The 25970-nt window shown below is 34.3% G+C and overlaps 1 protein-coding gene and 1 non-coding gene across 5 annotated transcripts in view; one reads left to right on the forward strand and one right to left on the reverse strand.

Annotated features, from left to right (window-relative positions):
- The window catches only part of rg (A kinase anchor protein rugose), a 402779-nt gene that overhangs the window by 319041 nt on the left and 57768 nt on the right, over positions 1-25970 (reverse strand). The window lies entirely within an intron of this gene.
- On the forward strand, positions 18361-18433 carry TRNAA-AGC (transfer RNA alanine (anticodon AGC)). The gene has a single exon. It is a non-coding gene; the product is annotated as a tRNA-Ala (tRNA).

The following is a 25970-nucleotide window of genomic DNA, read 5'->3' on the forward strand; positions in this document are numbered from 1 at the left end:
TAAAAAAAAAGCAATCAGCTCTCACATGAAAAACATTTTATTCCCTCAATGAGCAATCCATGCAGGCATGCCAAGCTAACGCATGCCACAAAAGCATGACCACCTCATATTTGCACCCGCCGACAACGCTCAAAAATTACAAAGTCAAATATTTTAGCGAGCCGAGCCACGGGATTGCGTTTTCAATTTTATATTTCGTAAGAAACAGTACGGAATGGAAATTTTATTTCACTTGCGGGACACGGATTTATATTTAAAAACATGCAGTTTCTGCGGCAGGAATGGTCTCATGAAATATGTGGCAACACAGAAAATTGCAGTTATTTTAGCGCTTACTGTGCAAAATACGGTTTCAACGGCTATATCGGAAAACAGTCGTATTTATAGTGGGTTTATACTTGTGGTCATATTCATATTTTTCACATTACCTATCTACTCATAAGACAATTTTAGTCGAAAACATTTGTGACGCCGTAATTCATATTCACTAATTACCAGCGTTCAAGATTTATTTTATTTACTAGTGTAGGTAGTAATTGTCTATCAGTATAAATTCATAAGCGTATTTTACTGATTATAACCGATAAATACTTAGGTTTCAATCATATGCAAAAAAACAAATATGTACTATAGGTACCTACTGATTGAAAGGGAAAAGCATATAAAAAGATACATTAATCGAGATCCAAATCTAATTTAAACCAGCGGTCAAAACAAATTAAAGCAGAATAAACAAAAGAGACCTTTAAAACTTCGGCTTAAGGAAAACACACGGTGTATTTGAGCGAAATTCGAGATATTTCTCTTACAAACTCCGAGCATAATCATGGAATAACATACAACACAGAATCTATACAATGTTGTTGTAGCACGGTTGTTAGGTTATTCTAGCAGTTAAAAAATCATTTTTCAATATCGGAAAGGTGCATGATATTCACTTTTCGTGGCGAGCTCTCAAAAATTTTATATTCCCCGCAGCGATTGCAAACATACCATGTAAAACATATTTTGAAAAAGAAAATATGAGAAAAATTCCAGTTTGTAACCAATTTTCGCCTTTGAAAATGTAGATTTTTTGGAATTATTCCTACCGCACAAAGATTAAATTAATCTTTTTCTATATGCACAATAATGGAAAGCGTAATGCGAATGTTTGATTACTTTACGCAAAAACCTTGGAAAATGAAGTTTAATATCTAGATACAATACCTTTCTTTAATATGGTTTATGATCTAGAATCTAGGTTGAAGTATATGTGGATATCATTAAAGATTTTAAAAGCTTTTCCGCACATTTTTTTCAAACTGAATTATGTACAAGAGCAACAAACTACCTATTTATTACTTAACTACCGTTAATTCTACTAACGTTTAACTATAATAGATAATGAAACGACCAAATACGTCGTTAATTAGTATTTATCGTAATAATTACCACTACGCGTGTAACTCGCGCACGTAACGACAAACACACATAATGAGCTGAATTATTCACCACAATCGCTACGACGGGCAAACAAGACTCGTAAATATATGTCAATAGGCCTTTTGTGTGCTGTATTCGGGATATTTTAGATGTGTGTATCACGCAATATTCTTTTCGCTTTATGTTTACGTATCTATTTGGCCTAATTCATACTGCTCTACATAAATTAGGTACGTGTACAACATTGTTCTCTCTAGAGTTTTACAATGTAGGAAAGATGTCATTTCAATACATAGATAAGAGAAATGTGTGTAAAATATATTTGGTTCATTTATTATTAAAACAGATAAGTAACAGATATTTCAGCAATATACAATATTTTAGTACCTAATGTAAGAAACATTACAAAAATCGATACCATTAATTTTATCGGATTTTCCACTAATGAACTCGGGTCATATATGTAACCCTTAAAGAGCTGACGTAAATCAGTCACGCGTGCACACAAACGTACTATCTAATAGTGAATCGAGTTGGGATCGAGTCGCGATCGAGTCGCAGTGATCCGGGCCCCGTCCGTCAGGCGTCTTTTAAAGAAATTTTGCCGCTCGGATAACTTTCTCAATTACGTCCGCCTGGCCGCGCCGACGTCAACGGTAGGCTCGGAGCAGATGAACAGCTTCCAAAGTTTTTGACGACGAGCAAGCAGTTTGTTTAGGCCGCGCACACACCCAAGGACGAACGGATCTACTTTAATGCGTATTTGAGCCTTGACGAAATTCTTATTTTGCAGTTTTATGTAGAAGCGAGCTGTGATTAATTGCTTTTGCTGAAATTTGACTGTCTGTAATACGTTTTTGTTTTTTCTTTTACATTCATGATAAAGCTGTCTTTCATTCAATTATGAATATTCATATCTATAAAAATAAGATGAGAAGCAAGCAGTGTGTAGAGTGGAAAGTCGTTTTGAATAAATTGGTTTTTATTAGTAATTTATCACTGATTTTCCACAAGTAATTAAAGATTTTACGAAGAAGGTAACGTAATGCGAATCTCTGTATTTTGTAAATAATTTATGTCCGTGTGTGCACAGCCTAACGCCTCCGCGACGACACCGGGCGGAGTTGAGCAAAGTTCCGCAGCCGAATCACGGAGAGATGGCTTTACAATTGACAGCTCAAATCGAATTCGGGGAAGTTTTTCAATATTTTAAGCCGCTGATATAAGTCCTTATTGAACATATGTTTGACGTGTTTTTATCATTAAATATATACCTACCGTGGAAATTATCTGTTAAACATGAGAGAGAAGTTTAAAATATTGGTTTCTTTATGTCACAGTAAAATCACTGTAAATACATACATACTGTAAATACAACATACATAAAACTGAATATGAACCTACTATATAATATATATAGTAGGTTCTATACAAAAGCTCATTCATCTGAACTACTTAGCGGTTAACTCGAAGGTACTGCGAAGGTCGTAATTTAGACGGCTCTCAGAAGAAAGCTCTATTTTCTAATGACTGCCTACTTGAATGGGAGCATAAAGTGTGAGCTAAAACGTTTCATAAACGCGAAATAAGCGACATTTTATGTAAAAACATGTAATAATTTTCAATTATAAGCGCGTGCCTGAAAACATCGTTCACCGTGCAGCGTCTGTTTGCTTTTATAAAATCTTCAGTGAGTGGTTTAGCGATTAAGTTGTTTATATCATGTTCTCAGAATTTTGTGAGCACAATAAAATATTGTATAGAAGAGTAGAACCTACTTAGTGAGGATTTTGTAGTCGGTGGAACGATTTCTTTTATCTTGTATGTTTAAAATTAATAGGCTATTATTTAACCATTAGAAGTACTATATGTACAAGGAAATGATCAATCATACATATAAAGTTATATTATATTCAATATACATTATACAATAATATCAACCACATCAGACTGACCACAGCTTCAATCAGTCGACATGTATATGACTTCAACAATTAATGCCACTCGCATTTATAAGCAATACAATTCATATATTTAACGTAACACAAACAATGGGGGGTAGCGTTAAATTTATGAAATATGTTCGTCGGTAGATATTGACTGACAGGCGCTATAATTAGCGCAGATATTGTTATGTGGCGCGGCGTCACTTGCGCTGACAATGACGCACTAGTCGAGATGATTGATGCGACGTCACGCGTTATCTTTGAGCGTCTTTCTAGCGTTGGCGGATAAAGCGGCAGCTTGTGCACAGTCACAAACTACATAGTACACTAGACTAGGTTGTAACCAAGCATCTATTGTATCGAAGGAAAAAATCTAAATCGGAATAAGCTCCACGAACAAAAATACATATTTTAGAATTATTATAATACATAACAGTTTGAGTAATTAGCACTTTATTTAGGCCAATAGTGCGATGATCAGGTGATCAAACTGAACTAAATTATTCGCTGTTAGTTTGGTTTGAGTTGCTGGTACAATCTAAAGCGAAGGTATTTCACAGTTCAATTAACATTAATTAGTTCTATCCTGTCTGTCTGATATCCTCCATTTTTAAATTCCAAACCTATACCTTTGATCAAAAGAATAAAAATCGTTTAACATTTTCCCTTCCTAATTTACGAATTATCTATTTAATTACCACTTATTCTACGTATATTTTAAGATTTTGAATTACTCTTTTAATTGATATTAGCATGAGTAGAACTGTTCTTTCACTCTTTATTTTATGATTAATAAATCATTATAAGTCTTAGGTATATACACCTTATAACCTACCCGATTATTATTTTATGATATAAATAATACAGATTCACTCCATAATACACATTTTACACGATGCTGTAGCGATCCGTGTAAACTTAAAAAACGCATCATCATCAAACTAAGCGTTCGTTAATCTTCCACAACGAGGGTTCAATCGAGGACGGCGCGTCGGAAAACATGTACAAGATAATGCTTTTGTTAGACATTTATTAATATGAAAATTATATTTAACAATTTATGCAACAGTTTTACCCTTCATTTATCTAAAGTACCTACAAGATAGATAGGTCCTTATAATGAGGACAGTTTTTGTTTAATCTAATCCTGAATCTATAGACTTACAGGCTTATCCAGAAAAATTCTTATTAATTACTCGAGTTTACAGTCAACAAAATTCTAAAAAGATCACTTGAATATTTCTGTTTTAATATCAGCTATACCTACAGTAATAAAATATTGTCGAAAATCTTTATCAGGTAACGATAATATTAGTACGAGATCCGGCTGCAGGATCAGTGCGTTCATCGGTTTTTTGCTGAAAACCGAATTTTTATGTATATTTATAATTAGGAGAATATATATCGACTAGGTTGCCAGTCAAAATTTGGCCGCAAGCATGTTTAATTAAAATTTTTCTAATCGATTTTTGGGAAAAAAATTCGTTCACTTGTTTTTTGAATAAAATGTAGTCTACATCACGTCAAATGATATAAAAATTCTAAAAAATCACGGTTGCCGCTTTTCACCTGGCCGCAACATCTTGGCAGCCGGGTGCAAACAGGTATGATTTCGATTTATTTTTACGTTCATAACGCACATTTATGAATCATATATCAAATTAAAGCTAATTTTTTTCTATTTATTATCATATATGGTTGCCTAATTAAATCCGGCCGCAAATAAGGGTTGCTGGCTTATAAAAATTATAAATATAGGATTAGTGCGTTCATCGGTTTTTTGCTGAAAACCGAATTTTTATGTAACCATATGTATTTATAATTAGGAGAATATATATCGACTAGGTTGCCAGTCAAAATTTGGCCGCAAGCATGTTTACACTCAACCTTAAATATTCAACATCTTTAACAGCCGGCAACCCTTATTTGCGGCCGGATTTAATTAGGCAACCATATATGATAATAAATAGAAAAAAATTAGCTTTAATTTGATATATTATTCATAAATGTGCGTTATGAACGTAAAAATGAATCGAAATCATACCTGTTTGCACCAGGCTGCCAAGATGTTGCGGCCAGGTGAAAAGCGGCAACCGTGATTTTTTAGAGTTTTTATATCATTTGACGTGATGTAGACTACATTTTATTCAAAAAACAAGTGAACGAATTTTTTTCCCAAAAACCGATTAGAAAAATTTTAATTAAACATGCTTGCGGCCAAATTTTGACTGGCGACCTAGTCGATATATATTCTCCTAATTATAAATATACATAAAAATTCGGTTTTCAGCAAAAAACGATGAACGCACTAATCCTATATTTATAATTTTTAAAAGCCAGCAACCCTTATTTGCGGCCGGATTTAATTAGGCAACCATATATGATAATAAATAGAAAAAAATTAGCTTTAATTTGATATATGATTCATAAATGTGCGTTATGAACGTAAAAATGAATCGAAATCATACCTGTTTGCACCAGGCTGCCAAGATGTTGCGGCCAGGTGAAAAGCGGCAACCGTGATTTTTTAGAATTTTTATATCATTTGACGTGATGTAGACTACATTTTATTCAAAAAAACAAGTGAACGAATTTTTTTCCCAAAAATCGATTAGAAAAATTTTAATTAAACATGCTTGCGGCCAAATTTTGACTGGCAACCTAGTCGATATATATTCTCCTAATTATAAATATACATAAAAATTCGGTTTTCAGCAAAAAACCGATGAACGCACTGATCCTGCAGTGGGATCTTAGACTATATTATCTATGCTAAAATACTTTGTCACATATTTCGCCCCGACATACTTGGGGTTACGTTGAAGTAATTTTGTATATTTTGCGATATCAAAGGATACATCAGTAGATGTTCGAGCGTAATAAAGACGAAATGTTCTCGACTCAATAAACGTATAATAATAATACAAAAAATGAATACGTTATTTTGGGAGTAAATAAAAAAATAATCTCAATTTGACGAAAAATTTTGACTTTATCTTCTTTCTGTTTTGACTTGTTTTAGTTAATGCTATTTCTCCAGATCCAGTTGTTAAGGATTTGAACTTCAAAGGAACGCTTTAAGTTTTTGTCAGTCAGTTGACGGCTTGGTAAATTTTACATCACAATTGAGATCTAAACTTCCGTCTTCGTATTTCTGTTTCACGTGTGGTTTACATTTGTATTGTATTTTTCCTTTAACAAAAAAGTTAACCTCCCCTCTGTTACTTGATACTTCCCAAAACAAAAGTGCGCACACATTTATAAATTATTATTATAGTCCCTATTTGCCAAATATTGGTAGTTATATTGTGTATTCGTTCATTTATCCTGTTGTATTAAAAATTTAAGTAACATTATCAATATATTAAATACTCTATTGCAAGAGCAGATATTAAAATAGTACCAGTACAAAAAATCCAATTACCGAAACGATCTAACCTAACCTACAGACTTGTTATGAATCCGATAGGCACTACAGACAAGAAGGTCGTGTGACGTAAGCAGCAGGCTGGCAGGCACACAATTCGGTCGCCTATACGATGACGAGATGGCTGATCGTAATCACCACAGCTCTTCAATTCAATAACAAGAACAAGACTGCATAATGCGAATAATACAAATGTAGATGGCGGCATAAACACGGAGCGTATTGCGGCCCGAGCCCTTTCTGATGCAAATAGCGGATACGGGCATTATTCGCGTTTTCCCGTATTATGTGTGGTTATGGGCCTTGTTTTGAGAATAAATAGGCTACGAGGTTATACTTTTATACGAAATGAACTTTCTTGAATAACTTTTATGGATACGATATTAACGCATGCGTGTAAGTCACGTCGTCTTGAAGGTAAAAGTATGAATATGTTTTGCTTGGCAAAAATTCTATCTCTAATATAAAAGAAAAGCGTTTTATATTTCTTAGTTCTTCCCGGTACGTAGATATTTAAATTCACAATAGAACCTTTGTTCGTTATAATACAGACTTTAAATCGTGCGATACTTAGACACTAGATGCATTATCCTGAACAGATATTCAAAAAATCAGTTTTCTTAACCATCCTCACAGCATGAAACCAATTTAATTTAATATCTAGTAGATATTTGGAAGATTAATAACGAATCCATTACGAAATTGATTGCAAAGCTTGGTAAACATAACTCCATTACATATATTGTTTCAATAAGAATAGTGCAATATTATTTAATATAATGAAACAGTACACAACAATTTGTAAAGGGACAAACATATATTCATGGAGGTTTTGTTGCATTTCAATACCTATACATAGTCATTAGTCTATTATTATAGGAGTTTATAGAGCCCGCATTGCTCACGTGGTAACCAGATCAAAATATATTTGCTGCTTTTCTGTTTATTCGTCAAATTCGACTATTCTGACTTGAATGAATAGAATTTATAGTACGTGTTCTGAATAGGATATTATATATATATAGATATGTACATAAATTAATACACGGATATTGCATGGCCTGAAGGAATAATTAACTATACATCGTATTATGTATTAATAGCATTGAATGTATAACTAATAGTTTGCGCAATGGCTAATGATTAATTTATCAATATAAAGATAAAACAAAACACGCTTTTTAAGAAAATAGTTCAAATAAAACGCCTATAGAGCAACAAAGAGGTTACTGCATTCGAGACATCTCTTAATTTACAAATATTTTTCAGGTTAAAAGCTTCGTTTTATTAAATAAAAGTCGCGCAATGAAGATAAAAGATGCCGTTGATTGCGACACGGGACAAATGCGACGCATCGCTCTTTGGTTTGGGGCTTGGGACGGTACGGGGGACGTGACCCGGCGTGCAACCGATGGGAACGCGGCCGTGACGTGTCACCTCTTCTAGAAACGATTTCATGTCATCCAGTTTTGCGGACATTGATCTTATACTTGCAAAATTGGCAATGTACTATGCGTGGTTATGATCCCATAAATATAAGAGTTCAAGCGCATACTACCATGAAAGTTGAAGAGAAAATATCACTGGAAATTTTTTGCTTCGGTATACTTAGGTTAATTGGAATTTTCATGAACGAGTAAATATCTAATTTATTTAAAATCCTTTAAGCTCACTCTACTATTTACGAAAAAATGGCTTAATTGCTCTGTATTTGAAAAAACGTTAACTAATCTACGATTTTATTTATAAGTTAGGGCGGTATCGGGTAAGTTATCCATTAATTAAACAACGCTCTAACTGGTCAAACCATTCAATGTCCACCAATGAACACAATCCCCAAAGAGTCGAGCACACAGCACTCGATAAGACACATCACATAGAGGTTATGTTATACTAGTACCACGCCGGGCGGCTGCGTGCGAGCGCTAGGGCGGGCGGCCGATCACTGGAGGTTTCCCGGGCATCCCCCGCCCCCGCACCCCACTTTATCTCATCTCTACGGGAAAATCTCTCAATTATTTTATTGGGAAAGCTAATGAGACGCGAGCCATCGACGGGTTGCTGCGATATCCCCTCGAGAGCGTATCGGCCTGCAAGACTCGATAGTTCTTAAGGGAACTTGACATTTCGCGTTAAAATAATCAACGAATAATATCTTAATTGGCCTGGCCATTGAAAAACGAGCGTATTTCAAAAGCAAATATAATGAAGCACGCCTTTTGTAATTTAGATGGTCGTTGGGCAGTTAAACGAGGCGAGTTAGTTATTACCCTGGACGAAACTGTAAAAGCATTTTATTTTGCGACGAAAATGTGTGGAATTGTCGTGTCCCTTTATGGGTCAGACTCAAAGGCTCGTAACGTGGCCAGGACAAACAACAGTTTCGATGTTTAGCCCGCGGTCACTGCACCTCGCATTTGCGCTGTGAAACATAATAGTAAACTTGTATAGGGGAGGGAATTTTCCTTCCAAAACCGCAGTCCATCATTTATCGCTGAAGCTTTGGGTCCGTCGTTTATCTTTGCACACATTAATGGTATATAATATGTATAACCGCTACGGTGATTTCGATGTTTTACTGAATAGCTTTTTACTATCATCGTTTATTACGACTTTAATAAAAATAACATTAGGTATCGTATGGAGAAATAAATATCAAAATATTCAGCTTTAAATAAACCAATGAAAATCCAATAATGATTTCGGTTTCAATCTTATATTCATTCAAAATGTTTAATCAGGGCTTCCAAGAAAGGTTTATATTAATCCACGGCAAAATCTGCAGACAGACATACTTCTAGAGAAAGGGCGCCTCAATATTGACATTATATTACTTCAATTTAATTAAACAATTATATCAAGATGTTGTTGACTTTGATATTGGATATTTAAGAGCTGGATGTAAATAAATATTCAAGTCTCGTGTAAGAATCTAATAAAAGAAATGATTGATGGAAATAATTCTATCAGGTCTAGCGGTTAGCAAATTAATGAAGTTTCAAAATGGTTTGTATTTGCGTTTAGGCCAATTTCATACATATCGGATATTTGATCTAAACGCGAATGCTTCAAACGCAAAATGGCCAAAATTATGTTTATTCTGCCTATTTGCAAAAGCCCACTATTCAATATCGACACAAAACTTGAAGTATATAACAGTTGCTATTAAATTTATTTATAACAAATATAGAGAAACTAATTTCATAAGCGCATAAATAGGTATAACATATTATTTTATTAGATATAACTGCTATTAGCATCAGTGCAGTGCAGTTATATCGGTAAGATACCTATATCACAATGTAGATTACCTGTAGACACTACTTATAGCCTATCAGCCGTACAAATAAAAACTTGCTTATTCAAACCTTATGCAATGCATAGATATGATAAGAATAAATAAAGAATAAGGATGTCATAATTTCTTACAAATAAATTTGGAATAACGTCGATGTCACTATGCTCACGCTATGCAATAGGCGCGAAGCGGCAACGTCGCAATTCATTCACAAAATTATGAAAAACATTGAAATTGTCTACGGTTAAGCCTTGGTGCTGTCATTTTGCTGACGCTCGTTTGACTTCGTCGAATTTGTTGTGAAGTTTCATCATACGATGTTCTGTTTATTTATTTTTTTAATATTTATTGGAAATAATTTAAATATATCATTAAATATGCAAGCAAATGATAGATAACGCTATCCAATATCTGGAAAACAGAAGATAAACCCACCTTGAGATAGAGAGTTGCCAAATAACTGGTACTCAAAAGTTCAAAACATACAACTCCAGGCTTAGAAGATTAATTATATTTTCAACGAAAGTGTACATGATTGTGATAAGTTTAGAAATAAGTTTTATGTATGTATGGTTTGGCGCATGTTGTAAATAAATAAATCATTATAAATATCAAAAGGGTTTTTCATAATTTCGTATATTTTGACATTTCATACAAAATTTTCCATTTCAATAGGTACGTAATGAAATTATTAATTTGCTCAACTTTTTCTACTTCTCGTATTACTCTCATTGCTATTATCTCAAATTTAGATTGAAAATTGCTTCTAAAACTTGTAAAACACAGCACAATGTACTAAAAGATATGTTATAACTCGGTTATGTCAGACTTATACTAGGGTGGTAGCCGTAATAAGGACGGAATAGCATTAGTATGAATACTTATTACGAAGTTATACTAGGTTACATTTATTTCGTGTTTATTTGTATGATTTTTCCTTATTCTTGGTTTATTCTTTGCATAAAATGTTATAACTCGTTTATTTGTACGGCTGTATAGGTACACTAGCTATAGAAACAAGCAGTCACGTGCTCAATAACGCATAGGGAATAGGGATGGCGATAAGTTGTCGATTACGAGCTGAGATTTACTGGGATAAGGTATTGTAATTTCTATGTGAATCCCGGCAGATTTATAAATTCGAAATTAAATATCGACATGAAAATTTATATTGCTCTTTTACTTAGAGATAACAAGTATAACAACATAGAAGTACCTTAGTACCTACTACTATCAAATAAGTTTCTCTAGATATCTAAATTTATAAACAAAAATTTCCCAAACTCTAATAGTGCCGCACGCATTCTCCCAGATAGCCCTAAAAGTCTAAGGATCCGACTTCTAACAGAAACAAGCCCCATTCTCTATACATAAACAATGCGAACTACGGCACGCCTACGCGGAATAAAATGATAAGTAAAACGGGTGGAAAAGGTAATTTCTTTTGACAATTTGTCGAGCACATTCGGCTTATTTCCTTTGTAAACAAGTGGAAACGCACTGAAATCGCAAAATTGCGTCTGTATGAACGAAATTTTAATGTAAAACGTCGCAAATAATAAACACTCGATTATATTACGATCCCCGTTGTCATATTGTTTGATTTATTGGTTAATGAAACATTTGTACCTAAATTAGACATTACAGATTGGTTAACATACCTATTCATTTGTTGTTAGACTTGTAACATTGCAAACTTATGTTAATTAAGGACATACAATCATGGAATACGTATTAATTTATGCCTTTTACATTATGAAACTAATTATTTAATTTGTTTTCGTTTTAAACATATTGCAATTATTTACCGTTTATTTATTTACAAACCACCCTTTGAAATCAACTGTTTTTGAATTTGCACTCAACAGTTATGTAGATATATTTTGCACAGCTTCGACTATATTTGCGTATTGTAGAGTTGTCAAACTTCGTCAGTCTTATAAAAAAAAACTAATTTTATAAATATGTAAAACCTTATGGTGTACACCACAACCGCGACATAAACATATTTTATAGTGTACTCTGTGGTCAAAATACTTGATTGCATTTCACACGAGTAATTACTTGATTGCGTCGCGTTTAATTAAATATTTTATAATGTGTAATATTTCATTACCTATACTGTGAACGTTTTTCAATTTTTAAACTACAAATTTACTCAGAACATAATTGAAATTAATTTAAATATTTAAATCAATGCACGATCTGAAAATCAATTAATTCCTTAATTATTGCATTAATTATTATTTTTAACCTAACAATAACAATACTTTATCGATAGTCGATACACTATGTAGAAGACCCTCCACACCTCTTAACTCTTAATGAATAAGAGGCTTATCAATTGATGAATTTTCAAATATGTGCAATCGTTCTGAAGACTCCTTCACGAACGTAATTTCGTTATAGTAAAACAATTGCATAAAACATGAGTACCTGGATACCGACAAGACTTCTAATGTATTACTAGAGTCAACTATCTTAATGGCGTATTCCAATCAAGGAGTTCCATACAATTTCAGTGGCTTGTTTATGAAGTAGGCACTAGGTACATACACATAAGATCATCAGCCTCCCCCCTCCCCCCACCTGTGCGAGGCAATCAATGGTCGCACGTGGCAGGAATGCCGAGAGGAAGCCTCGAATAACTTTGTAGAAGCGACGGTTCAATATTGTAGTTATCCATCCATTTTAGTACTAATCATGGTGACAGAATGAAAACTTACTTTAGAAAAATGTTTTGTTCGAATGCATTACTTTTCGGCATCTTTCCATGGAATATTTCACGTGACCCACAATATTTTACCCGACAATTTAATAAAATGTGCAGTCTCAATAAATAAATAAATATATTATTATGTATCACATATCAATCTCAAAAGCTAATCAGATGGGCTCGGCAGAACGTTCTCTTACACTACACGTCGCCAAATGCTAATCTCAAACACTCAAAGCTAACCCCTGTAACCTATAAATACACTTTTATAAATAATAAAGGACAATCGAGTAGATATCACGGATCCATCAATTATCCCAGAACAAAAGACAGAAAGGGCACGCACGCGAGACCCCGACCGTGACAAGGGCCCTCGGTGAGGTCCTTAATCCACTTTACCGGGCCTCAAGCCACTCGTTGTGTCGATAATTTATTTAGCCTTGTTGATAACGTGCCAATCAACTACAGAACCTGTGGAAGAAAATATACGACCTCTTAGACAGTCATGTTATCTTGGTATTCATGAAATGCAAGTAGGCATACGCTGTGAAGCATGTAATTCTTTCTTATCGACCTGTGTAATAATCAGATTAGAAATAGATTAATTTTATGATATTCAAGTTTCATTTTTGTCAAAAATGTGGCTCACGATTTTATCGAAAATATCTCAAAATACATAACAAATTCGTAAAACAGTCCTTATTTCCATGCTTGACAGACGTTACAGTAATACCTGTATAATAATATAAGCTCGTCATCTAGATATTATTTTTCACAGCCAGTACACTGCCCCCTATTCAACCTGTACTATACAACATAGCTACGTACTAGAGATACTTGTTGAACCCGAGCTCAAATAGTTCGCGAGCCGCGCCCTCAAATATTGTAGCTCCAATTAAAGTTTTTGCATCTCAAGTTCCACGGCTCGATTCGAGTTCAACAGTCAAACAGCTCTTTGATAAACTTGGTGTCTGGGAGGAGGGTTAAATGAAGATCAAAATAGATGGAGAGCTAATAGGTTGATATCATCTGCATAGTTTTGTTGACGAGTTAAACATCACTTTAACGTGGCTTGATATTTTAATACATATGAATATCCGCTATATATTGATCGTATGTTAAATTAGATTTCCAAGAACCTTTGAAACAAATAGCTCTATGATAAAAAAGTAATCTCCATATAACCTATAAGGTTAGCTTCCACTACACAAGTAGGTAATTCATACTTTCTGCAATGTTAGTGAACTTAGCAGATCATTTTTAGCAGATCAAAAAAAAATGTGAGTTCTTATCGCATGCAGTTGAGTTCTACAGTTCCTGATACTTTTTAGAAATAGTTCTGGCGTTTTTACCTTAAAAAACGACATTTGAAAAAATGATCTGCCAACTTCCCGTAGTAGATAATTTTTAGCAGATCAAAAAAAATGTGAGTTCTTATCGCGTGCAGTTGAGTTCTACAGTTTCTGATACTTTTTAGAAATACTCGCGTAAAATGAAACACTAGAAAATTTATTAATGTCATATTTCATCATGCCATAGCACCATGCTGTAGCATCATGCCGTAGCATCATGCCGTAGCATCATGCCGTAGCATCACGCCGTAGCATCACGCCGTAGCATCACGCCGTAGTATCATGTCGTAGCATCATGCCGTAGCTTCATGCCGTAGCATCATGCCGTAGCATCATGCCGTAGCATCGCGCCGTAGCATTACGCCGTAGCATCACGCCGTAGCATCACGCCGTAGCATCATGCCGTAGCATCACGCCGTAGCATCATGCCGTAGCATCACGCCGTAGCATCATGCCGTAGCATCACACCGTAGCATCACGCCGTAGCATCACACCGTAGCATCACGCCGTAGCATCACGCCGTAACACATGCCGTAGCATTACGCCGTAGCATCACAGCGTAGCATCACGCCGTAGCATCACGTCGTAGCATCACGTCGTAGCATTACGTCTTAGCATCACGTTAAGCCGGGTCCAGGTCGGGTTTTTTCAAATGTCGTTTGTTAAGTTAAAAACGCCAGAACTATTTCTAAAAAGTATCAGGAACTGTAGAACTCAACTGCACGCGATAAGAACTCACATTTTTTTTTGATCTGCTAAAAATGATCTGCTAAGTTCACTAACATTTTTCTGCATAGTATATATGTAAACTATATGCCTGAGTGACTATAGATATATTAGTATAAATTATTTAATTTTGTATATACAATTATTGTACCCATAGCAAGTTTCAATACATTTCAGTAGATATTGATTCTAAACAGCAGTGCAACGCACTCGACATCCGATCTGAACATCCGCACTTTGCACCGACGGATGCGCATCACAGCCAATTGTAAATTACCGCTATTTGTCTCCCGACTTCAATCGCAAACGAAACTAGATATTTGATAAATACTGCAGCATTCACATACATAAATGAACACCCAGACAGTGCAACACATCAATACTGTTCGCAAATTATTTTTCTAGTGGTTGTCGAACTCTAGCTTCTAAAAAAATATTTTTACTGCCGAATAAACTTATTTTCTTCCATATCTAAGTTTTATTAATAATCTTTGTACTTATTGTTAAATTATTCATCACTTTACCTACTGTAATGTTATATGCCACGCAGTTTTGTATACAAAATATTTGAATATAAAAAGTGATAGTGATGTGAATTAAAGAAAACATGATACAAAAATATCCAATGAGGATTTATCGGCTTACAGCGGCTTTATTTCTCATTTTAATTAAGCTTTAAGCCGACTTCAAAACGTGTGTAGTCAGGGACAGGCCTCTTTGTGTCTGTTGCTGAAATATTGCTAAATCACTACTCGTGTAGGTATATAATTAAACAGTAAAAAAGAATAAAAGATGATCTTATAATAAGCAATATACATACACTTGCCTTATTTACAGTTAAAGTAGAATATTTTGTTTTATGGAACGTCAGCCAATACAGAATTCACAGGGACAGTGATGTTAATTTATACGCTATGAAATCGCATATTTATCCATTATATTTACCAAATCACATGCAGACAAAGGTTCCCAAGCATACAACTACCACCCGACGGGATCCAAAAATAAATTGCACAATATTCGAAAATAAGAATTAAAATCTTTTACAGCATTCGGGGACATTCAGGCACAATGGGTCTATGCCTAACCATAAGACTGTGATCATGAAGGCAGCGAGGCGACTACTTGATCAATACTGAGTTTTAATTTTAATTGGAGACATTTATTTTGTTCTACATGGAGAAACGCAATCTTAAATATTAAAGGAACGTAAAGACGAGAAAAAATATAAGAATAAAGAATCGCTGTTTTAGTGTGTTTATCTTTACCTTTGCTCATTTTTATTTTCTAAATACCTCTATAAGTACCTACATATGTAAGCTAACATCTTCCATAATACAACATTTTTTACTTTCCGTTTAATTCATGATTTTATGTCAAATTTAATTTAAAAAAAAGTGAGATAAATTAAACCCGCTCCCGCCACCGCGCCGCTCTGTACAAACGTCACGCGCCGCGCCTGGCACGACGCCAGCCCGCTCAAGGTCTGTCAGACAAAACTTGTCCAATAGTTTTTACTTTTTATGAGGAGCCTAACTTAAATTACCTTTGCCAATGGAGGATAGCCATTTTAAACATTAATGTTCGTACACTTGCCAAGTCCCAAACATTGTAAATTAATTAAAGCCTCAACTAAGTGTCTTTGTCTTTACTACTGAATACCTAACAGAAAATCTCTAACAGTTTAGTATATTTAAAGATTTTTTATGATCTAAAATACATAAAAAAAATGATGAAGTAGATTAATACTTAAATATATAATATGTCTCTCTACGTCTCTACAATGGATTTAAAACGGGTTATATTATATTTATTTTTAAACTTATATTGCAAATGCTAGAAAACGAGTTATTGAATAACCATCAAGTCATGTGAACACGCAAGCGTTAGGTATTTAGTGTAGTACCTAAAACTTATTATCTAAGCAACTATCGTTGAAATCCATTGGTAAATAACAAATATACGAATCTAGTTATATTATAAGTAAGACTTTCCATCACCGGATAATACCCGCGGATTAGGATAAAATGACGAGCTTTCACACAAGAAAGCATTTCACTAATGCGTTCCCTCATTTTATCCACTCAACGAATGTGAAAAGCCTACCAGTCACTAAAATACATATTTTATAAATCAGAAAGTATATATACATATATGGATGTGAATTCAACATAATATTTATTGTAGCAAAATCTTCTAAAAACACTTTTATTAGAGTTTATAGCAAGTAGATTGTGGCTGGAAATAAAAGAAAAGCTTCAAGTAAAACGCAACGTAAGCCACGGTCTGAAGCTAGTTTATCATATCTAAACCAACGAGTCTTCCATTGTATCTATAAAATTTAAATTAAAAATGAATAGGTAAACTTAGCACAGTTTTTAAAAATCTCTCTTTATTTTAAAAATGTATTTAGTTAATCCTACGCCACTTCACAGTGTTCAAATATTGAATACATATCTAGCAAAAGCAGCCTGTAAATGTACAGAGTGCTTCTGGAACTTTATAAATCGAATTTTAAGAAGATAGATTCAAAACTGATTATGTAAAAAACCAGTTTATGATTTTTATCATATATTTTATGTGTATGTTGTTTAAAAACATACCGTAACATTATTTTTAATAAACTGTCAAAGCTTAGCAATTCTTCACAAGAAATTGTAGTTTGGTAAGCAATTTACATAAATTAAAAAAAGTACTAACTTTTGAGTACAAAAACATTAAATCTCTCGTTTTATTGTAAATTTTCTTTCCAACATCAAGTACATCACAAACAATAAGTATTTAATTAAAGTAAATGCAAGCCCTTGAGCGCTGTGCGGTTCGACCAAACACTAGATACCCCGCAGATGCAGCCGTGTGTGCTCGTCTTCTCGACTGCACTTATTGCAACAACGCTTTTTAATTACCTCATGTGCTAATGTTGTTTGATATTCTCTTCGTGTTTGTTAGATATTGTTTTAATTCCGGCTTCGGAATAGCAGAGTTTTGTTTATTGTTAAATAAAGTAACAATTACTTCAATCCCGTTAATTTCTTATCCTAATCAATGTTTTTAACCATACAATGAATTAGTTTATTTTTAAATGAATAAACTATAAAGTATATAAATTTATAAAGAATAGAAAAAAAATCGATCGGCTCGGGACTCGAACCCGCATCCTTTCATGAATAAAGTGTAATTTTAATAGAATTAGGTAATAAAATGCTTGTACCTACGCTTGTATGCAAAACGTGTTGTTGCTGACTGAAAATAAATCATTCTAATAATTCACCGCTTGTATATTGACACGGCATTCATTTTATCTCAACAATATTATGTGTGATAAATTACAGATAAGCCTATCTGATAACATAGTTCAACTTTGAAGTAACAAGAGAAAGGACCTTGTAGCGATGTCTAGCCGACCCAGCCCGCGGCATACAATCCTTCTTTGTTAAATCCGATCATAAAATTCGAGCTCCAATCCAACCGGGGGCGTAGCTCAGATGGTAGAGCGCTCGCTTAGCATGCGAGAGGTACCGGGATCGATACCCGGCGCCTCCAAGAGACGAAACTTTTTTTTCTATTTTTATTTTTTTTATTTCAATTAAACAACCACTTCATTCAAAATGTTGTGTAAATTGAAGAGGTAATCTTTGGTAAATGCATAGGATGTTCTGCAACGATGTAGGCAGGGATTACATACGCCCACCGCTCTCAAAGGGTATTAAGTCTGCCTCCAGCATCCTACACTACACGTCTAAGCCTCTGAAGTAAACCTCCTCATCCGTTATGTGTTCCTGGTAACTGTTTCCAGTCTAATTAGGTCTTTACAAATATAATGCGATTATGAATTTAATAACTCTTTAATAATATCGAAATGTATATTTCCGGCCTTTGCGACATCATGGAAAATCAAATAAATAACTGAATGTTTGATGATTGTTGCAATTTGATATTTTGGATTAAAAAGGAGCTCTAATAAATAAATTTACTTTAATTTGAAAATTGACTTTGGAAAATTAGGTCTTGACTATATACGAAATCTAAGAACCAAATTTATAATTTGGGCATAATTTGTTGTAACATGTCTAAAGAGGCATTCGTTACATCTCCAAACACCTAAATAATACATCAAAAAGGCAAGTTTGAAGGTCCAAGATATGGGACGAATTGAATTTTGCCGCAGGGATTAATTCTAATGACCGCTGGGGGCAAGCCTAGTGACCTTTCACCGAATATTTTATTGAAGGCTTATGGGCGTGTCTGTGATTTAGATATTTGATAGAGTGAACATAAATCAGCTAATAAATAAGCAATAATTTATAAACTTTCCAGTTTCCACCGTAGATTTTAAAACCTTTTCAAATTCATGCTGTTTTTAATTAATGCACATAAGTATAATTCCTATTGTTTAAAGGAATATTATGTGTATGTGGCCAACTGTTTCCTGAATTGAAATGCTTTGTATTCATTAAAAACTCACAACATACCTACAATTAATGCCTTTTCCTCTCAGTACTTTTTAAATGTACATTAACAATATAAATAAAATGAATTGAACATTTAAAACATATTATTCATTAGTATGATAAGTATCTCATAAAGTAACAATTTCTCATTAAATCAACATTTCTTGCTTATTGCACTCTGCAAAATATCTTCAGACGCGAATAGAAAATCTCGAGTCTTTAACAACTGGATATAATCCCTAATGAAAAGCTCATTTCCAAGAACATCGCTACAGTTTAAAACACATTATTAGTAAATAAATAAGACTGAAACTTGCTGGCGCGATTAAATCTTTTGCTTTATAAGTAAACAACTTGCATTTGTACAGATTAAATTGCTATGGATACCATTATAGTTACGTAATAAAATAAATAGTTAAGGGCGCTTAGTAGGTGAAAACAGCGACTTAAATGTATGAACAATGTCGTTTGTCGCTTTTTTAGTTGTCTGAATTTTGTGTGTTGTTTTCAGTGAATTTATGTATGCAGCGTAAAAGTTGAAAATGTATGAGAATAGTAAAGCGCGACCCCGCTTTTAACACATACACACATACAGGGCAACATTTCTACATGAATAAAAAATAAATCAAAGTGAGAACACAAAGTTAGCGCCGCGTGCGTCAAGTACCAGGGCGACAGCGCTGACGGAGAGCTTATAGTGCCTTACTCGAGAGTCCTTTCACATGACGTACGCTCATGCTCTCTCAAGATACGTGTTTTTGTCTCGAATGCGTCGGGTTTTGGCGCAGCATCTCACTTTTTTATACATTGTAGTTACTTTGTAACATAAAAAAGAAATATAATAGTACCATTTGAGACACCATACTATTTCTGTGTCATTTTTTTAAGTTATCCGCTAGGATTCAAGGATTCATCGTCTTATTACAGCAAGTATCTAAAATATCTCTCATGGTTAACCATAAAGATTCTGCATAGATCTCGTACCCGTATAAGTAATGAGAAATATTAACCATTGCAACCACTCCATCTACCTGCTAACATCGATATTACAGCAATATTTTACAGGCACCTTTTTCAAGGGTGTACCTTTTAAAGCATCTCAATAACATACATGTAGATGGCGTTAGTTTCTAGCAACAGCGCCCTCTGTGAAGTTATAAAGGTACTTACACACAACGCCTCCTGTATCGAGAAAACTAAGAGAGCATTTGCAATGTGGTCCATAACGCAGTTCAGCCGTATTCCAATAGATGGCGCTAGTTGAAAAACACTTTAAACCAGGTATAAATAAGACAAAAAATTGTGAATTTTATATATCTATTTATTTCACTATACCGTGACTGTTCTCTCTTGATAATTCTTCGCTTGTTCAGCAGTAGGCTTACCTGTAATAAAAGAAAATCAACATTAATGATAAGTATGATAAAAAAATTTAAAAGCACATAGTAAATTAACCAAGAGCTTTTTATTTGTGGGTATAATGCGATTCATGATTAATTTAAATAATTTATAAATATTATATACGTATATACACCACTATTTTTTAATCAGTACAAAAAATTTTACAGGGTGTTAAGTATCTTTAACCAATCATATTTGTGTAAGAAATAATTAAAATCACTAACAAACAGAAATGTCCCAAAATTGTCCACATAAATATGTAAAAATTGTTAAACCTATTACCTATAATTTAATCAATGACCCACACTAGGTATTGTGTTGTAATTTTCTAGCATACGATTTCGAGTAGTTTTCGAGTAAGTTCTATGAGTCAGTACCTTAATAAAATTATCAGTTTTTAAATTATGCAACTATGCAAATTAACCTGTAAAAAATTAATTAATTTACGTTTTTAATATTGCCTTAATTAATCAAACGGTAAACGTACGAAAACCTCTTCGTGAGTCAAAATATCAAAACAAACAGCAGTAACAGGACCAATTAATTACTTAGGCGCAATAAACGCGATAATGTGATAGGAAGGGTCGAAGCGACCCCTGGTGTCCGTGATTACACCTTCGCTTTTTATTTCCCTTTGTTATCCGAGTATTATTTCATAAAAACATTAGGGTGGACGTTCGAGATATGGAAATGTACAAATTAATATGTGTAGCGTACCTACAATTATTGGTGGAAATAATTTTATTACAAGCTTTGAGTTTATTTAAGCAACAGATATGAAAGTACTCTGCTCTCTGAATGAAGATTTAGGTATTAACAAAATAAAATACCAAACAATAGATACGCCTACGACAAAAGAAAAATAGACTGTACGGGTCTTTTGCTAACAACTTATTTAGTCAAAACCATTCCAAATACGTGACATTCATCTATTTGAAGGGATTATTCAGCTTGTATTTATCCCGATACTTCTAGTGTACGACCTGATCCACAATCCCGACATCGGTATCCGAGAGAACAAAGGCCGTATTGGCTTCGTTTACGACATAGCGGGGATTGAGTCGTAAAGGTTGCGTTACTTTACGCGATCTTTATTTAGATATAGACACTGAGACTTCGCTATCAAAAGGTACACTGTACCCAAAATAAACCTAAGTACCTTTGTTCATTTTAACCGGGTTACAAAGTGGTAGACTATAATGTACTTTATGGTAGTATTCTCTACCAGTTTGTAAGCGTCATGAACTTACAAATCAGCCCTAGGACGTTATAAAATATTGATAGTAACTATGTACACTTCGCAAATTTGAATCCAGATTGCATTGTGAGGTTAAGGAATAGTTATTTAATTATTATTTTTTTAATATTAAAATAGCAGTATTCGCACTTATTCGTATATAGAACAGAATGTTAAACATGGATTTCTCGTACAATGGGATGCAGGGTAGTATATTTATATACATTTTTATTCATTTTAATTTTTTTATATAATACATGACTTTATTTATTTATTATTTATTTAAATACTTTATTGTACTGCCAACAAAAAAAAATTACAAAAAGAAAACTTATACTAAAAGAAGACACAGCACAGATGGCGGCCTTATCACTTATAAGTGATTTCTTCCAGGCAACCAACTGAAGATGGGATAACATAATAGAAAAAAGGAGGTGGGTAAAAAGTATACGCAATAATTATGTAATATAAAACTAATAGAAAAAAATAAATACTAATAAACATACTATAAATAATACATAGATATCATATATATACATACGTATATACCTATAATTATATATACATACCATAAGTAAAATAAATACATACAATACATATCGTAATACATGTACATAAAATAATATGTATAAAAAGGCAAATTACAGCGAAAGAGAGATCATGAGCTAAAATATACTATCCCGAGTCAAAAGCAAGATTCAAGTAATGATTCCTGACAAGGCTTTTGAATGTGGATAGCGTTTGGGCTTGTCTGATATTTATCGGCAAGGCATTCCAGAGTTTAATGGCAGTAACCGCAAAGGAATCGCCATAGAAGTGTGTGCGGTGAAAAGGAATGCCCAGAACAAGCCTATCCACAGAACGAAGAGAATAATTTTCACAATGCAGGAAGTTAAATTTATTTTTGAGATAGGAAGGGGTCTTAGGGTCAAAAAGGATACGATATAGTAGCTGCAAATAATGCACATTCCGGCGAAGACGGATTGGGAGCCACTTGAGCTTCTTGCGAAAGGAGGAGACGTGGTCGTATTTGCGAAGACCAAATACGAACCGGATACTTTATTACTCGAAGCATATGGCAAAACCTTGTAATTTCATCACGTCCATCTATCCGTGTCGCAATCATTTACTCGTCCACAGTTGATATTGACAATCGGCCATACAGTATATGTATGTGTGTATATGTAGTGTAGGAATGTTATCCAATATTGCAGTGAAAATGTATCGAAAATTCTAATTAATGGAGACACGTAATTGAGTGAAAAAATTCAATCATACTTATGTATGTGAAACGTTAATTAAAGGTAAGCTTTTGACTACATTATGTACCACGGCTTTTCTAAAGACGCTTAACGATGTTTTTCATAGCAGAATTAAGATATAATAATTGGTAAGTACGTAATTAGTGTGATACTCTACATTTCAACAAGTTGTTTTGCTCATTATCGCGTGAGATCCGATAGACCCACACAATCCAATGTTAGTGAACTTAGCAGATAATTTTTAGCAGATCAAAAAAAAATGTGAGTTCTTATCGCGTGCAGTTGAGTTCTACAGTTCCTGATACTTTTTAGAAATAGTTCTGGCGTTTTTACCTTAAAAAACGACATTTGAAAAAATGATCTGCCAACTTCCCGTAGCAGATCATTTTTAGCAGATCAAAAAAAATGTGAGTTCTTATCGCGTGCAGTTGATTTCTACAGTTCCTGATACTTTTTAGAAATAGTTCTGGCGTTTTTACCTTAAAAAACGACATTTGAAAAAATAATCTGCCAACTTCCCGTAGCAGATCATTTTTAGCAGATTAAAAAAAAATGTGAGTTCTTATCGCGTGCAGTTGAGTTCTACAGTTCCTGATACTTTTTAGAAATACTCGCGTAAAATGAAACACTAGAAAATTTATTTATGTCATCACGCCGTAGCACCATGCCGTAGCATCACGCCGTTGTATCATGCCGTAGCATCATGCCGTAGCATCACGCCGTAGCATCACGCCGTAGCATCATGCCGTAGCATCATGCCATAGCATTACGCCATAGCATCATGCCGTAGCATCATGCCGTAGCATCATGCCGTAGCATCATGCCGTATCATCACGCCGTAGCATCACGCCGTAGCATCATGCCGTAGCATCACACCGTAGCATCACACCGTAGCATCATGCCGTAGCATCACGCCGTAACACATGCCGTAGCATTACGCCGTAGCATCACGCCGTAGCATCACAGCGTAGCATCACGCCGTATCATCACGTCGTAGCATCACGTCGTAGCATCACGTCGTAGCATCACGTCGTAGCATTACGTCTTAGCATCACGTTAAGCCGGGTCCAGGTCGGGTTTTTTCAAATGTCGTTTGTTAAGGTAAAAACGCCAGAACTATTTCTAAAAAGTATCAGGAACTGTAGAACTCAACTGCACGCGATAAGAACTCACATTTTTTTTTTGATCTGCTAAAAATGATCTGCTACGGGAAGTTGGCAGATCATTTTTTCAAATGTCGTTTTTTAAGGTAAAAACGCCAGAACTATCTCTAAAAAGTATCAGGAACTGTAGAACTCAACTGCACGCGATAAGAACTCACATTTTTTTTGATCTGCTAAAAATGATCTGCTAAGTTCACTAACATCACAATCCATTTATTTGTAACAAGAAATGAAGAACTATAATTGAACTATAAATATGTTTATACCTATTGTCGTACCTAATCTATACTAATATTATAAAGAGGAAAGGTTTGTAATTATGTAATTATGTATGTATGTATGGTTTTCACTTTTCACGCATAAACTACTGGACCGATTTTGATGAAATTTGGCACAGACAATCTTTAGACCCTTAGAAAGAACATAGGCTACCTTTTATTGCGAAATATGTACCACGGGCGAAGCCGGGGCGGACCGCTAGTATTAAATAAACATATTGAGCGTTGGAAAGCCTTTATGCGACTTATGTTTTGTCATATTAAACTTGAGTAATATGGCAACCAAAGACTTTTATAACTTTGTTAAACTGGACAAAATCCATTGTATTTTCCGGTCTATTTATATATAACGTTACCATTTTTCAATTTCAGGACTTTGAAATACAACATCTTCAAAAGCGCTTTGAAAATATAAGCACCTTCGCACAAAGGATCGTACGTACTATTACAGTACTTGTACCTCTTTGACCCGCCACATTTTAAAAACGAATTCGTTTTAAGATGTGGCTGAAATTGTAAAAGTAAAATTGAGGTTTGTATGCTTTTATCGAACTTTCGCACCGAACTTAATATTTTATTATAGGTTAGTAATACGTTTTCCTGGTTGAAATTCATCAAGATTAGCAGAGGCACAGATAGACTACAGGCCCGTGTTGAAAAAATTATGGGTCATTTGACCCACCACCTGACCTATCTAGAACGATATAAGAGCATAAAATAATAAGATTCAGCACTATGACGTCACTTGTAAGCTGTCCACCTGAGTGCAGATGAGAATTCGAAGGTTCAGGTAGAGATTTTCTCCCCTTGTCTCCATGATTTTTGTACGGCGTTGCGGAATAATTGATTAAAAGTAGTATAGAAATAGTATGACACAGATGCCGTACAAAATCAAATGACCAAATTTACCCCGGCAACTGTCGAAAAATAAAAATAAATTCCAACTTTGTGGACCACCATTTTTGTACGGCATCTGTGTCATACTATTTCTATACTACTTTTAATCAATTATTCCGCAACGCCGTACAAAAATCATGGAGACAAGGGGAGAAAATCTCTACCTGAACTTTCGAATTCTCATCTGCACTCAGGTGGACAGCTTACGAGTGACGCCATAGTGCTGAATCTTATTATTTTATGCTCTTATATCATTCTAGATAGGTCAGGTGGTGGGTCAAATGACCCATAATTTTTTCAACATGGGCCTGTAGTCTAAGAGGAAAAAAGCACGAAAGACATTTAATTATGCATCGGCTAACTATTTGCGAATAACAAACCAATCCAGTCT

The sequence above is a fragment of the Colias eurytheme genome, chromosome 26 (assembly GCF_061535395.1).
Source record: "Colias eurytheme isolate Ceu_HAF_F1 chromosome 26, ilColEury1 Martin Lab GWU primary, whole genome shotgun sequence".
In the NCBI taxonomy this organism is placed as follows: Eukaryota; Metazoa; Arthropoda; class Insecta; order Lepidoptera; family Pieridae; genus Colias; species Colias eurytheme.